Source organism: Molothrus ater, chromosome 3, assembly GCF_012460135.2.
Source record: "Molothrus ater isolate BHLD 08-10-18 breed brown headed cowbird chromosome 3, BPBGC_Mater_1.1, whole genome shotgun sequence".
NCBI lineage: Eukaryota > Metazoa > Chordata > Aves > Passeriformes > Icteridae > Molothrus > Molothrus ater.
In genome coordinates, this window is record NC_050480.2 from 28,787,214 (window position 1) to 28,802,507 (window position 15,294).

Genomic DNA, 15,294 nt, shown 5'->3' on the forward strand with positions numbered 1-15,294 from the left:
TGGAATAGGGTTAGGGTCAGTGGTGCTGTGGCATAGGTATATGATACTGTCTCTTGGTTCTGCTTGGGACATGATCCTAGGGGGTGAAAAACTGCATCAGTAAATAACCAGTGTGTAATTTCCAGGCAACCCTGACAAGGGAAGAGATGAGAATCTTGACTCCATGTCAAGATTTATTATTTTACGATATATATTATATTAAATGAATATGATATACTAAAACTACACTAAAGAAAGAGAAAGAAGACATCAGAAAGCTAGAAAGGAATGATAATAAAATCTTGTGGCTGACCAGAGAGTCTGACACTGCTGGACCTGTGATTGGTCATCAACTAAAAACAACCACATGAGACCAATCAAAGATGCACCTGCCATATTCCACAGCAGCAGATAATTATTGTTTACATTTCCTTCCTGAGGCCTCTCAGCTCCTCAGGAGAAAAATCCTAGCAAAGGTATTTTTCAGAAAATATGTCAGTGACAAACCAGGACTAAATATTCATGGTGTTGTCATGGCTCTCACTTTGTGCATTTTCATTCATGCTGCTCTTGCTGTCTGCTGCTTGTGGCTTGCAATGTGATCCTTTCATTTGAGTAAGAAAACATGTGGCAAATAATTATATTTGTCCCTAAATATAATGTTTCCTCCAAACTCTTCAAGCAGTGTCAGTGGCCCTTTAGAGGCCATTTCCAAGCTTAGAGCAGTGTGCTTGGGTAATGAGGTAATGCTGGTGCCTCAATTATTTGCTGCAGGTGAGGATGAAGCCTTAAACTGCCATTCAGCTTTAGAATTACTGCTGTAATTTAAAAAGTATCTGCCCTCCTTTCTCTTTAAGCAAAATCATCCACCCCATTTGTCAAGATAATGATATCCATGGCCAAGCAGGACCTCTCCTTCCAGTGATAGCTTCCTTCAGAGGGATGCCATTAACAGCCTCATTTTCTATCACCTGAATTCATATAGTTTAATTTATGTCAATTCTATTTTTTTTTTTTTGGCTGTTATTCACCATGTCTGTCCATTATGCATGACCAGGAGACTGAAAGGGCAATTTTACCATATCAGCCTTTGTACTGATATTTCCCAGCAAAGACTTTACACACACACACACACACACACACACACACACACACACATATATATGTATATATATATATATATATATGTCTTTTATCTGTAAGTAGATGTACACGGAAGAGAGATTTGTTTCTTGGCAGGCAACAAAGAAGGACTTTAACTTTTCCTGGTAGTAAATTCTGCAAGTCCTGGTGTGGTGATAAGTTGCAGTGGGCTCTGTGGTCCCTTCTGGCAGGGCTGCACTCAGGCCAGAAAGAGACATCAGTAAAGCTTTCTGGCAGATAGACTCTCTTTCCCCTCTGTGGGAAAACAGACTGAATTCTCTCCTCTTGCTTGCACATCTCAGTGGGGAAAGGTTTCAAATAAAACCACTTCTGTTTTGTAGAGCTGAGGGGTCTTGTAAGGTGGCTGTGAAGAAACAGTAGGTAATACTAAGTCTTGTTAGTCATAAGCATTCAGAAATCATCACTCGAAATATCAGATGAGAGTTTAGTGCGGTATGTTCTAGCTTTTGTAGCACTGCCTATTTTTAGGCTCCCTTCTCCAGTTTCTACACTATTGTGGACCATCTTTAGAAAAAGAATAAAATTCTTTCCTAACCACGTGATTCCAGGAGCCCTGTGCTCCCGTGTGTTCATGTGTCCATGGTCCCTGTGCAGGTGGATAAAGGACCATTTGATATTATTCACTCTTTGTGCTTTCAAACTGAATCAGGACAGGTTATCACAACAAGGTTTTGTGGAGTTTTTTATTTGGGATTTTAACCTCGGTTTTTGTGGGGTGTTTTGTTGTTTGGGTTTTTTTCTCACTGTGGTATTTAAAATACACTTTTAAATGTTGTTGCTTAAGTATTCTGAGAGCCAGACTTGAGCATCAGTTTACCTGTTTGTTCAGGAAAACCATGACATGGAATGGATTCTTGCAGAGAGAGGGACTCATTTGCCTAATCCTGCCAATCAAGACAAGAAAGATGAAATAAAAGCCAGCAACATAACAGGTAGAAAAATAATTTAAAATACTTTCATTCTTGCCCAAGCAAAACGATTTCGTAAGGAATATAGGAGAAAATTTTGAAGAGAATTTTATTTAAACTGGGGTCTTCACAATTTAAAAGACATACCTGAACAGATTTTTCTCAACCACCAAAGTCATATCTCTCTAGCCTGCATATCACTTTCCAAATTTAAAAAGAATTTTTTCTTCTTCCATCCTTCCCTGCTAATTTCAGGCTCTAATGTATTTCACAGCCCTGCATGAGGAATGTCATGTGTATTTTAACAATATATTTTTAATTATGTTCTCTCTCTAGTACAGAGATCTAGTACAAACAAAAATCACAGTTTGATGCCTATATCTGCCACAAGCACAGCCTGAGACAAAGTGGTGAATAACAGGAACAATAATCAGGTGTACTTTGGCATACTAGATGCCCAGTTTCAAATGACTGTGATTACACTTTTCTCCCCTGTTACTTTTGTCACTAACATAACACCAAGCACATTTCCTTCAAAAAACACATTTTGAGCCTATTAGAGAGAATATGGTAAGGTTAGATTTTTCAAATGTGCTAAGCCTACTGAATGCAGATAGGGTGCTAAGTGCTCTGGTGTTTTGTGGGTTGATTTTTGTTTTGCCTTTTTTTTTTTTTAATGATCCCACAATAGGATTTCTGGACATAAAATGACTTTGAAAATTCATCTGCTATGTAAATTCTCAGGTCTGAAATAGCTGGTTCTTAACAGCCTTTTTTCATTTTGGAAAAAGCGCTTTGGCTGTGGGATTTTCAGGCATTTTCCCAACTGGCCAAATTCTGTTCTCACTGAAATCAGTGAAAACAATTTTATCTCAAATTGATCTTATCTGATGTGGATTTTTGGTCCTGCTTGTCTTCTTTACCCTTTGTCCATAGGTATATGTTTAGGAACAGACTTCACCTGAGCTCACAGAGGACTAGACCTGTGCCTCAGTCCAGCTCTGTGCTCCTGTGCTGAGGGTGGATCAGACACATGTGATGCCCAGAGACTCACACCTGCCAGCACATGTACTAACTGTGGCTTTTCCTTAAATCCAAGCAAAAGTCTGGGGGTTAGATGGCTGTATAGGGGTTTTCCATATGCAAGCCCTTTTGATAGGTGAAGAGGAATACACTTTCATGATGCAGCTGTGCTCAGCTTTAGCAGATGAAGTACTCAGTAAGGTAGATATCAATAATAAGCATGATGAGTTATGTCTCAGAACTGTCTAAGTCTTTTGATTCATCTACAAGGGCCACCAGATGACAAGATAATATGTGAATGTCTAAATTGCAGGCCTCTAAATGAGATCAAAGCCACTGCTAGCCACAGTTGTCACAGTGCATGAAAAACACAAGAGTCGTTCAGTGTGCAAAAGCTCTTCATCTCTATTTTAACTTTGCATCCTTACCTTATTTTTGCCCCACTGGTTTCACTTGAGAAAAATAATTCCATGCCAATTGTTTCTGAAACCTTTACCTACAGCTCAGGCACTGTGTAGCTCTGCACTATGGCCATTTCCCTTTAAATTACTTGCATTTTTCATTGTGAAACAACTTGTCCCTGGGACTGTTTTTGTACCACAGGCACAGAAATGGACCAGTGACTAACTGATTCACTCTCTAAGACATCATGTATTTCACATTGTATCCATCTGTGCTGTGATGATACCCTTCTTTATTTGATTGTGTTCCTTGAACTCTCTAATGCTGATTTAGGAAATTATTTGCTTGGCATTTTTAAAGTTTTTTTGTTGTTGTTATCACTATTATTTATAGAGACAATGAGCATAAGGAGATATTTGGAATCTTTCTTTGTTTGGGTTTTTTTCTCAATTTATGAAAAGCTTTTTATTTTTAACAGATAAACTTAAGATAAAAGAGACTAGATCCTAGCACATCACTGCTTTCTGGTACTGTTATGGTAAATGAATACATAATTCCTTGACTTATTACAAGCTAATACAAATCTGTATGTTTTTTATCCACCTCTTTTAACCTCCTACATTCTTAGAGCATATGTTGAGAATGCCACCCGTAGCAAAGGATCAGTGTAAAGCATCTGTTGCAAATTATCCAGCTGAGATTGATTGATTTTTCAATTTATGCATTTAACTCTCTTGGTTTAGATTTCAACCTAGACCTCAACTGAATTTCAATAATGACACTTGCCAGACTTAAGTGCTAGAGAGCTCCTGAAATTCAATAGATCCAACATTGGTAATTAATAGATATTTAGGCACTGGTTGACCTTGCACCTTTCTAATAAACCTCTAGGAAAGTAATAGGTTAAGACATAAAGAACATTTCTGAAATGTCCCTTGTGGATTAAGCTGCCAGGGGTGGCAGGCACTGAAGCTTGCAACCTTCCTGTGTTTGAAGGTCTCTTGTTTTGGAGCTCCCCATGCTTCTGAGGTCTGCAGCAATCCTCCTAGGATTGTTTAAACAAGATTTATAGCCAAGCAGTAAACCAAACTAGCAGTAAAAAATCTTAAATTATTGTGCTAGGCAGTCTCCTAAGCTGTACTGAAAAAATAATCACTTTCACTTATGCGTCTTGATTTATTGTTTCTGAAAGAAACCCTGTACTCTGGTAGCATTTTCGTCAACTTCCTTTGCTGTTGAAAAAACTGTGCTTTACCTAGTTTTCTTCCTCTATTTCTGTCAGTATTTTCTGCTATGTGAAGGGGGAGCTCAGTCAGGTCAATAAAGTTACTAAGATAAACAAATAGGAAGTCCAGCTGTGACCGTATCATTTGGAGGAAGGGATGAAGGTTCTTTGTATGCTAACCAAGTGAATTGGGTAGTTTTCCACACATCAGTTGGAATGTTAGATACTTGATCAGCAAGATAGTTTTCAAGTTTGAAATCTGCTTCTATTCCTAATGGAAATGTGAAAAAGTAATTTCTTACCACTTCTGTGAAATGTTTGTAGAGGGGCCAGAAAGCAAGATGGTAATGTGGGTAGCAAGAAGTCTAGCCATACAAAGCAGTTGCAGAAAATTTAGAGCATCAGAACCCTTGTTTTGTTTTTGGGTTCACTTTGTTGTTGTGTTTTTGTTTGTTTGTTTTGTTTCTGTGTGCAATGAAAATTAAGAAATGTGAACCTTTCTTTCACAGACTAGAGACTCTGTGTCTGATTTTCTCTACCCAAAAGAGACAAGGTGACCTGAATGTAGAGCTTTCACTGCTATGTTATGAAACTGCAAAGCCTGATGAACAGGCAACTGCAGTTTGTTTACAGAATAGAGGCACAGAAAGTCACCATGACTTTGAAACTGAGCTGAGATCCATAAATTGAATAGCAGATCTGTGTAGCATTGTTGCAAACCATAGTGCAAAGAATCAAGAGCCACGTTTCCCCTGAGGTTACAGGTAATTTTTATGTTTCTGACTTTCTGTTAAACAAGAAACCTGCAGTTTCAAGTTAGTTCACAGTGATATTACCTGCGAGACCATTGAATCTGGGGAAGATTAAAGCCATGTTGGAGGTGAATACCCAATCTCAATTACTGGCTGCTGAGCCAGGGAAATAGGGCTTTCCCAAAGCACCAAGTCAGGAAAAGAAGAGCTCTCACATTTCAGGAGGTCTATGTCTCCACAACCACAGGAGAGAAGGGAAGAGAGCTGATCACACAGCAGGATTTCTCTCTTACTCGGCTCCTCGGGAGCACGAACACAGACAACCATTGTAGCCACTGACTCACGGGGCAGGAAACCCTGGCGAGGTGCAAGATGCTCCCTTGCAATGGGTACCTTGCTTTTTCAGTTTTCTGCAGTTTTTTTTCCTTGATGCACTGCATTCCAGCAGCTGCCTTTGTTTCCTATAGCACGTACTTGCTTTATATTGTTTTATGTTGCCCTGCCTATGCAGTGGTAAGCAAAGAGTAAATCCTTTATGAGTGACTACATGACAAGCACAAGACAGGTGCAAGAGACACTGTCCTATTCTTGTAGCTGAGAAGAGATTTAAGCTCTGTACAATGTGCCACAAAAGATTTCATGCAGTGGTTGGAGTTGCATTATTTGTAACCAGAAATAACCATGACAAAGACAGTTAAACTCTGCATCTGTTTTTGTCACGTGGATTCATGTTTTGTGATGAAGACCAGGGAGAAAAAAAAGAGTCAGCTGTATGTCATGCTTTTATAATATTTATCTATAAACAGAGACCTTCATTTGAATTGGGAAATTGTGATAAAGCAACAGAGACTTGCAGTGAAAATGTCTTTATATTTTTGGTTATGGGTTTAGGTTTTTTGCATAAATTGTTTCTGCAGTTTCTGCTTTGAGGAAGATAATGAATTCTCTCCTAATTTGGTAGGGATGCATTCAATTTTTAGCTTGGTAAATCATGTAACAGATTGGTTTCATTTCACAAAGGAACTAGGAACATGAGTACTGGCTTAGGGGACAGATAAAATGTCCTAAGTCTCTTGTTATACTTAATTCGAGTAAACCTAAACCTTCAATTATGGCTCAACACTGGTTGAATAAGTCCTTCCTTTCCCCAAGTCCCAGCAGGTATCCTACTTGCTGGCAGCAACTCCTGAATCTCACCAGAGCAGATAATTTGAGCTAAATCATAAATTGTCCCCTCATCTTGCGGTCAGAAGGCGAGGAGATGATAAGTGTTTTCTGAGGTGTTTCTGATATATGTGTTTCCCTGAGGTGGTGAACACTGATTACAGGAGTGAGTCAGAGTCCAGGGAAAGGGAGTTTACTGCTAGATAAACCTCTCCAGTGTGATTTCACTGCAGGTTGAAGAGTGACTTCTGTCAGGAAGGAAAAACAGTTGTAACTTTAAGGGGGCCCTCAGAGTTAAGGGGAGAAGGCAGCTGTTCTATTACTGGGCTAGATCCCTTCTTGCCCTGCAGAGCAATTCTGTGGTTTCAGAAATCTTCTTCTTGCTGCCATGAGGAGAGGTGAGACAACCAGACTTGGATGTTCAGTTGGAATGCTGTAGGATGTGATGATGTTCGCAGGGGTCTTAGGATAAGGGAAGAGACGAGAATGTTGACTTCATGTTTCAGAAGGCTTGATTTATTATTTTATGATATATATTATATTAAAACTAAACTAAAAGAGTAGAAGAAAGGATTTCATCAGAAGGCTAGCTAAGAATAGAAAAAGAATTATAACAAAGACTTGTGTCTGACTGAGACAGTCCGCACAGCTGGACTGTGATTGGTCATTAATTAGAAATAATCACATGAGACCAATCACAGATCCACCTGTTGCATTCCACAGCAGCAGATAATCATTGCTTGCATTTTGTTCCTGAGGCCTCTCAGCTTCTCAAGAGAAAAAATCCTAAGGAAAGGATTTTTCATAAATCGTGTCTGTAACAGTAGAAAGCCTTGTTCCCCCTGATATAGAGCAGGAACATGAACTGTTTCCTATCTTCTGGCAAGTCACTGTCATCTCCTGGCTGTTCTGAAGTTTGCTTATGGTTGTTTTTACTGCACATGCACCATTAAAAATGGGCAGATGTCCAGGCTGGTGACAGCAAGTGAGTGAGCACAACCAGCAGGAGCTGCTTTTCTGGTAAAGTGTCTGAGTTGGGAAGAGCAGAGACCAGGTCTCCTGCCATAGGTAAATGACAGTCTGAACTGGAAGGTAACTAAAGAGCTCTGGGCTGGCTTTTTGTTCCCCTCTTGGTGGCTTTCAGCAGAGTAAGTGGAGAGATTTGCTGCTGTTTTGTCACTAGCCTCTCCCAAAAGGAACAAACAGCCTGTCCATTTGTGGACGGGGAATTTACCTAATCTGGATGACATAAAACTGGCTGGAAGCTGTCACATTGAAATGTTGGAGAAGGTCTCAGTATGTTCTACTTGAAATGACACCTGTCCTTTTAAAACCTAGAATGTTTGCAAAGACATTTAAACCCATACATTATGAAGAAAAAAAAAATCATGTTCCAATTAATGAAATATTCAAGGCTGCCTTCTTTTTTTTTCTTTTTGTTGAAATCCCTGCCCCCAAAACACCTATTTCAGCTTGAAAAATCTCATTCCAAATCAGAAATACTTTGGGGGGAACAAAATTAACTAGCAAGAACCTATTATCTACATATCTGTAGCTGTGTAATCACACTTCAGATGATTGGCTGTCATTTCCATGTCTCTATAGAAGACTGAGTCTTTTCTTTCCATAACTAAAACCAAATCTAATGCTATCAGACGTTCTGTGTTTGACAAATCTGAAGTCTAAAGTTCTCTTGCAGAAGAGCACTGTAGACAAGATCTGAAATGATATGTCCTTAAAAAGGGGAAATGTTTATTTGGGAGTAATAACCACATCATTGTGGCTTTCTGTTGCATTGCAACTACTTGGACCAAACAAAAAAAAATTTGATATAAAGTTTTGTTCACAACAAACAGTAAGAATTAATTTTGGAATCTTCTTCATGGGTTCTGGTTCTTTAACATTAGAAGGCTTTTTCAAGACTTATCTAGGTTTATTTAGCCAACTAATATGACAGTATGAAATTTCTTTGTTCACACCTCCTGCCTGACAAGCAGAGGGAAATGGATGAGGAAATGTATTGGAATTTTTTTTTTTCCAATTCAAAGCACACAACTTTGTCTAATTGGCCTGAAGAAGTATGGATGTTTGTGGAAATGAAGATGTAAATTGGGAGCAATCAATTTTGACTACTTAGACTATCTCTAGGTGGTGAGGGAGAAAGGAAAAGATTACAAACAAACAACAAGAATAAAAAACACCCCACTATCTTGTTCTGCTCCTGTTGTGGAAAACCATTTTGCTACTAAGGAAAGCAAACGCTTTGCAAACTTCTAGCTAGTACAACTTTTATTGTTATTTGACAGATGGGTGTGCTTGTTTTTAATGGTCCCGTTTTGCCTTGATTATCTGCATCTTGTCACTTCTGGCTGAGCACAAGGAATACATTGGCGCATTTCAATGCAGACTACCTGTCAGTAGGAATATGCTTACAAAGACTAATGTCGCAGCTGGAGTTAGCATATTTTTTATTTCCTGATTGCAGCATAGAATTGCTCTCTGAGCCCTGTGAACTAACTGGTTTCTACAGGAAGTATCTTAGCAAGAGTGGAGCTCCTTGCTCCCAGCATCCTCCTTTGGACACACAGTGTGAGGCTGTGTGATGGTCGAGTTCAGCCTCAGTCATTAATGGGTCCCTCCTCCTTCTCACTGACACCTGCTTAGACAGAAGTTAATTTGTTTTTTTGCAGAGAACTGAGACTAACCCCAGGTTTCTGGACATTATTCCTCTGCTCAGTAACATGGCACCTGTTTATGCCCATGTGTTATTATTTTGTGCTGTGGGTTTTGGTGGTGTTAGCCAACAAAACTCTCAAAGCTGACTTTAGGCTTAGGTAAAGTGGGCATTTGCCAGCAAAACGACTGTGAGGCAAAAGACCAGTTTGTGATTCTCTGTGCTGTCTTGACTGTGCTTAGGAGCCTGGAAAACTGAGCCTCAGAAGAGGCTTATGCTACAGAAATACAGCAACCATCCTTCTCCCTTGCAAACAGCAAATTCTACTCTCTTGATTTCTCCTCTTTTTCTGTCTGTTATCTTTATCTTGCTTCTTTCCATAGCTGGAGTTCTGTATCCCTGTTAGAGGCTTAAGTTTTCATCCTCGGAAAAGTTGAATTCTCACTGCATTTCTCAAAAGCTTTGAGGTGGCCTCATCTGTCACTGTATATCTGGATTCCTCTACCCTACTTACATAGCTCTACAGTTTCTGAGAGCTATGGGGGCACTGTAGCAAATAATTTGCTTTCCTACATCCCTTCACAGAAGTATGAGTTTTTTTCCTTGCGTAGCATTCGGCCCCTGTGAAAGGATCCATATTTAGGATCCATATTTCTATGTTCCCAAAACTTCCGAGGACTGATGGTGTCTTTGCCTTGCTCTACCTCACCTTTCTTCTCTCTGTGCCCTTTCGGAATGGGCAGCACAGAAAGCTCTACATATGGGGAAGACCTGGGTTTTGTACATACAGCTTGAATACTGCCAATCGCACCCACAGTGGAGCTTTATCATCCCAGAAGAATGAGGGAGGACCTAACAGTGTGTTAAATGGAGTGCAGAAATAGACACTGGTGACTCCATAGCACAACTCCCCCTCTGCAGGAGCACATCATGCCTGAGCAGCAGGAAGGGAATGATGACAGCAGGCAAGTCCCTGCATAGGGACACTCTGGATTTTGGAGTGGTGTGGGAGCACCTCCTTTCTGGAGCAGAACAGCTGTTTCAGTGTAGACCGATCAGCAGTAGACCAATCAGAGGAAGGGCCAGTCTCATGGAAAACTTGGAAAAGTTTTGGCCAGCTTTCTGCATTCGATGCTGTGGCTCTTAACAGAGAGCTGTAAGTGACACACGTGATTGTTTTGTTGGTTCTCTCTCTGCTGCCAAAGAAAGTGGCGTGGATCCCGTGGGTGACGTGCAGCTGCTGAGCCAGCCAGCTCTCAGGCCAGCCTGGCTGCCTGCCACCCACAGGCTGGCTGAGCCCTGGCTGCTGGGCATGGGTTTCAGTGGGTGGTTTTCCTTCTCCTTGCAGGGTAAGTAAGTTTTGCATCCTGCCATGCCTCTGACTGATATCTATTCTATGATACTGTGGGGGAATCTCTTCAAAATAGCTCCATGTGAATGTCTCTGGGCAAGTAGTCTCCCACTTTTAAATGCTGTTAATGTACCCAAAATGAGCTGTACAGTGCATGACCATTAGTATTTGTTAAGGAAGTAGGATGTGCTAGGTCCCAAACACGCAGATTTCTATATCATGCAGCCTTTTCCCACATCTGCTAGACTGGCATTTCTCCAGACAGCTTAGCATGAGGGCAGAGGCCAAATGGCTTTCCTTAGGTGTATTCTCTGAAGCTAACCCTGTGGTGTCCAACATTGTGTTCTTCACATTGTGTATTTCTTTTAGAGTAATTTCAATGCCCCACATTTATTTATTTATTTAGCTCCTGCATTTGGTGTTGGTGGAATACCTTTTCTTTTTTCATTGCTGGCAAAAAAACCCTGAGTAAATTGCAGAGAAGCAAGTCCCAGGAGCATGATAGCCTGCTTTTTTTTTCACTCACAGTTACTGCTGCTGTGTGTGTACACACGTAGATGTATGTGCAGCTGCTTTATCCAAAATAGTGGTGATCATAAACATTACTGGTGTTAGTTTTCCTAGAAGTTTAAATTAATGGAAACAATGAATTTACTAGCTCAGATTTCTTTCCTGAGTTGCAGTTGGTAACGCACAAACAATACTATAGTTTTAGTTATAAGGGTTCTATTTAAAACTGGACAGTTTTTATTTACATTAATCATCCAAGCTCATGAATACTCCCATCCTGCTAAGATTGTGCCAGGCAGTAGAACCCTCCTGAATTTAACAAAACAAGAAACGGGCAGAGAAAATGATCTCATACCTCTGTTTAGTATGATCTCAACTTCAATCATGCTTCTAATTGTTTATCAGTTGAACAGCAAGACAATTATATCTGGTTCTGGCTTCCTTTAAAGCAAGGCCAGGCTCTTTTTAGTGGTGCCAGGGACAGGACAAGAGGTAAGAGACAAACAGAAGATGCTGCATTAGAGCATCTGGAAGCACTTTTTCACTCTGAGTGTAACCAGGCATAGAAATAGGCTACCCAGATGTGGTGTCTCTATCCTTGCAGGTGTTCAAAACCCACCTGGACATGATCCTGAGCAGCTGGCTCTGAGCTGGCTTGAGCAGGGGGATGGACAAGATGACCTCCAGAGCTCCCTTCCACTCTCAACTGCTCTGTGACTCTATGATCACAGTTCTTGTCCCTCTTCATCTTTACATCATTTCTTCCAAGACAGAGTAGGTGATGAAAGGGAATGAAAGGAATGACACAGAATGATAGGAGAAACCTTTAGGAATGTGATAGGGAGGCATGATGGTGCCCCTGAAATGTTAGGAAAGAAGAGGCTGTCACAAAGAAAACCCTGGAAATGCAGTGCATCAAGATGCCAGGGACTGACCCAGATGCTGGAAGATCAGTCCAGAGAAGTCATTAAGCCTCCACTGCTCTGGGTGTGAGCACCAATGATTTGGACACGGATATAAGTCTGTAAGGAGTTTCTTGGATGTTGAGTCCTCTTTTCCTTTTCATCTAGTGCAGCAGTTGTACAGAGCAACACTGTAATGCTAAACATCACAAACCCAGGCTCCCTGACAGCTCTTGGCATTGAAGTGACTTCTGCTCCAGGCCCAGGGATGGATCATTTGGCAATGTGGTCCCCAGCTGCTTCAGGAGGCCTCTACTGTCGTGATCCTGGGGGCAGCAGGAAGAGTGTCAGCCCAGACAGGTGATGAATACAAGCTGAGAAAAGGGCTTCTATTATTTTATAACCTGCAGAAAATCAAAAGAAGCTGAAGAAAAGAGGAAGCATCCTGTGTTCATCACCTTAACATAATCAGGAATGTGGCTATATTCATTTTTTCTTTTCTTTTCCTTGTATTCCCCTACCCCACTCCTCCCCATGCTAATGTCACTATACTTTTTCTATATGTGGCCTGGGGGTAGTCACTGATACTTTTACTGTGGAAAAGATCCCTCCATACCACAAAAGAGGTTGAGGTTGTGTTCATTCAGTTTTTTTTAGTTGAGTTCTGTTTGTTCCACTATCTGCCCAGTGGTAAGTGACAGGTGCCAGTCTTCTGGGGAGAGATTACACTGAAGTGTGACCAGAGTCATTTTAGCAGGCTTTTATATTAATGATAGCTAGCTGTGCTAATGCTTAATTCTCCTTTTTTCCTTTTTTTTTTTTAATCTTCCTTGAACAAAAATATGAAACAGTGATGTTGCTATGGCCGCTTGGAGTTTAATCAGAACTCTTACTGTGTTATTTATCTGTCCTTACTAGCAGTAACTTTCTTGGTTTCCAGAGCATTGCCTGAAAGTACTTTCTTTGAAAGAGACTAGGCCATCTCTTTACAACAATGAACATGAATTTTTTTTTCATTTACTGTGGGGGGTTTTGTTGATTGGTTTTTGGTTTGGGGTTTTTTAATTTGGTGTTTTGGGGGGGGGGTGGTTTAGAGGTTTTTTCTTGCCTTTTTTGTGGTTTTTGGTTGTTTTTTTAAAATTTTTTTAACATGTTCTTAAATAATAGAATTTGTTGCAAATTAGATGCATCAGTGGAGCTGTTACTGCTCAGTGTAAGAGAAGTTCCTTGAGAGTCTGCTGATAGGGGTTGTGTGTATGAGGCAGCTAATGCTAGGGGCTTACATATCCTGGCTACTGGGAGGGAATATTTCAGAAGTTCCACATCAAAAACTATTGTTGCTGTCAGCAGGGAAGGGTAGCAGGCTCAAAGCTGCGACTGAAAAGGATTTTCTTTGATTTGGTTTCTCCTAGTGAGGGAATTTTCAGGATATGAGTATCTGGTGGAAAAAAAAAAAACCAAAAACACTAAGATGCCCAACATAAATGCCTAAGTGGGTTGGGAAGGAAAAGAGGTCTGACAGTAAAACCTGTCCTCTTTTGCTGTCATCTTTCTAGTGCCTGCTTTGGTCTTTTGATGATAGTCAAAGCCACAGTCTTCTGTGGCTGAATATAGGCCTAATGTACCCCAGCCCTGATCCCCAATCCCAACTGCTCTCTTGTCCCCATCCTCTTAGAATTTGTACTGCACATCCTGCTGACATTGCAGCAACACTTTGAACTTCCTTCTTTTGGCAGCCTCCTCCTGTGGACTCCATCAGGTTACAAATTCTTGAAACTAAATATTCTTCCCTACACAGATTCTCCATGTCCCCACTGTGTTTCTAATTTTAAATTTGTTAGTATACAAATTAGTGTATACCTGAAGTGTCCCATTAAGACCTCCCTTCTGTTTCCTGGGAAAATATCCTCTGAAGTAACCTCAGAGTGTCCACTGAAATCTCTAAGGTAAAAGAAGGTTATCAGGGCTCTGGAATATCCAGAGAAAGCTCTTCTGTTTCCCAGAGATGCTCAAATGTTCTACACAGCATTTAAATGTTGCATTATGTTTTCCCTGTGGCACTCACATAATCTTGTTTCAGTAATTGAAAGTTACAGAAATTGGAGCTTTATCATTTAATAACCTTCCTACTTGCTGTTTGCTCAGATGTCTGTGATCTAGTTAAAAACATTATGTAAATGTATTTATAAACAAAAAGTAATCAACCTGTAGAGGAAGGAAAGCCAAAGCAGGAATACACTAAAAGTAAGAGACAAAAATAATATACCTGAGACTTGAATTCAGAAAATACTGATCAGTCCCAATTTTATGTGAAAACATAAATGTTTGGATGTTGGATGTGCTGACTACTTAATAACCATAAAATTCTTGCTTTCTTGTGAAGTGTTAACTTTAGTAATGGGATATTTTGACTGAAATCAAGTGAGAGCAGCTTAATATCTTACTAATCTCTTATTAGGACACTTTATTTGCACTTGTCAAAAAGATGCTTTCTTCTGTCTTTTATGTCTGTGATTTCAGATCCAGCCCTCCACTAAAGATTGTAGTTTCTTTTTGAAGTTCTGAAATATAAATCAGCAACAGAAATGGAATAAAAGTAAATCTCTGGCTACCTCAGTGAGGGGGAGGACAAGGGCACCTGTTTGGTTCTTGGACAGAACATTCAGCTCTGAGTCACTGCATATTTCAAGTGGTTATGAAGTTGTGCATTACCAGCAGAAGTCTCTCAGTGTGAATCTACAAGTACTTGATAAAGACCTGGCAGTTTTGTCAATCTGTAAGGGACATCATTTTTTTTTCCTAAGTTTATTTTCAGGAAGAGAGAACATAAGACAAAATTTAATCTGTTTTGGTGTAATTGGCACTGTTATCAGAGGTAATAGGAAATGTTGGGTGCTGGGATAATTCAGTACTTGGAAAAAAGTATCAAAGGTTTCACTCCAACATAGCTTCCAGATTTTTTGATAGAGGCGCGTGATACTAGATCAAATAACCCTACATAAAGAGACATATTCTCTTGCCTGCTGTTGGCAGTGAAGGATGCAGTATTTTTAGGAGAGGTGCCAAACACACCACTCTAATTATGCAATGCACAAACATCCTAAAAGGATAGGTAGAGATGATTGTATTTCTCTCCACTCCTCAGATTGTGGTTAATTGAATGCTGTTCAGTGAGCAACAAAGTCCATCTTTTCACAGGTCTGTTCTCTCATGCCTGTTTTTCAAAGGATCCATAAATCT

The 15,294-nt window shown here is 40.1% G+C and overlaps 1 protein-coding gene across 3 annotated transcripts in view; it reads left to right on the forward strand.

The window, feature by feature from the left end:
• The window catches only part of LRFN2 (leucine rich repeat and fibronectin type III domain containing 2), a 154,596-nt gene that overhangs the window by 17,575 nt on the left and 121,727 nt on the right, over positions 1-15,294 (forward strand). The window contains exon 2 of one of the 3 annotated variants that reach the window (XM_036380504.2): positions 1,973-2,075. The exons of the other annotated variants lie outside the window; for them this stretch is intronic. The gene's annotated coding sequence lies outside the window, so the exon portion shown is untranslated. The remainder of the gene's footprint in view (positions 1-1,972; positions 2,076-15,294) is intronic. 3 annotated transcript variants of the gene reach the window in all.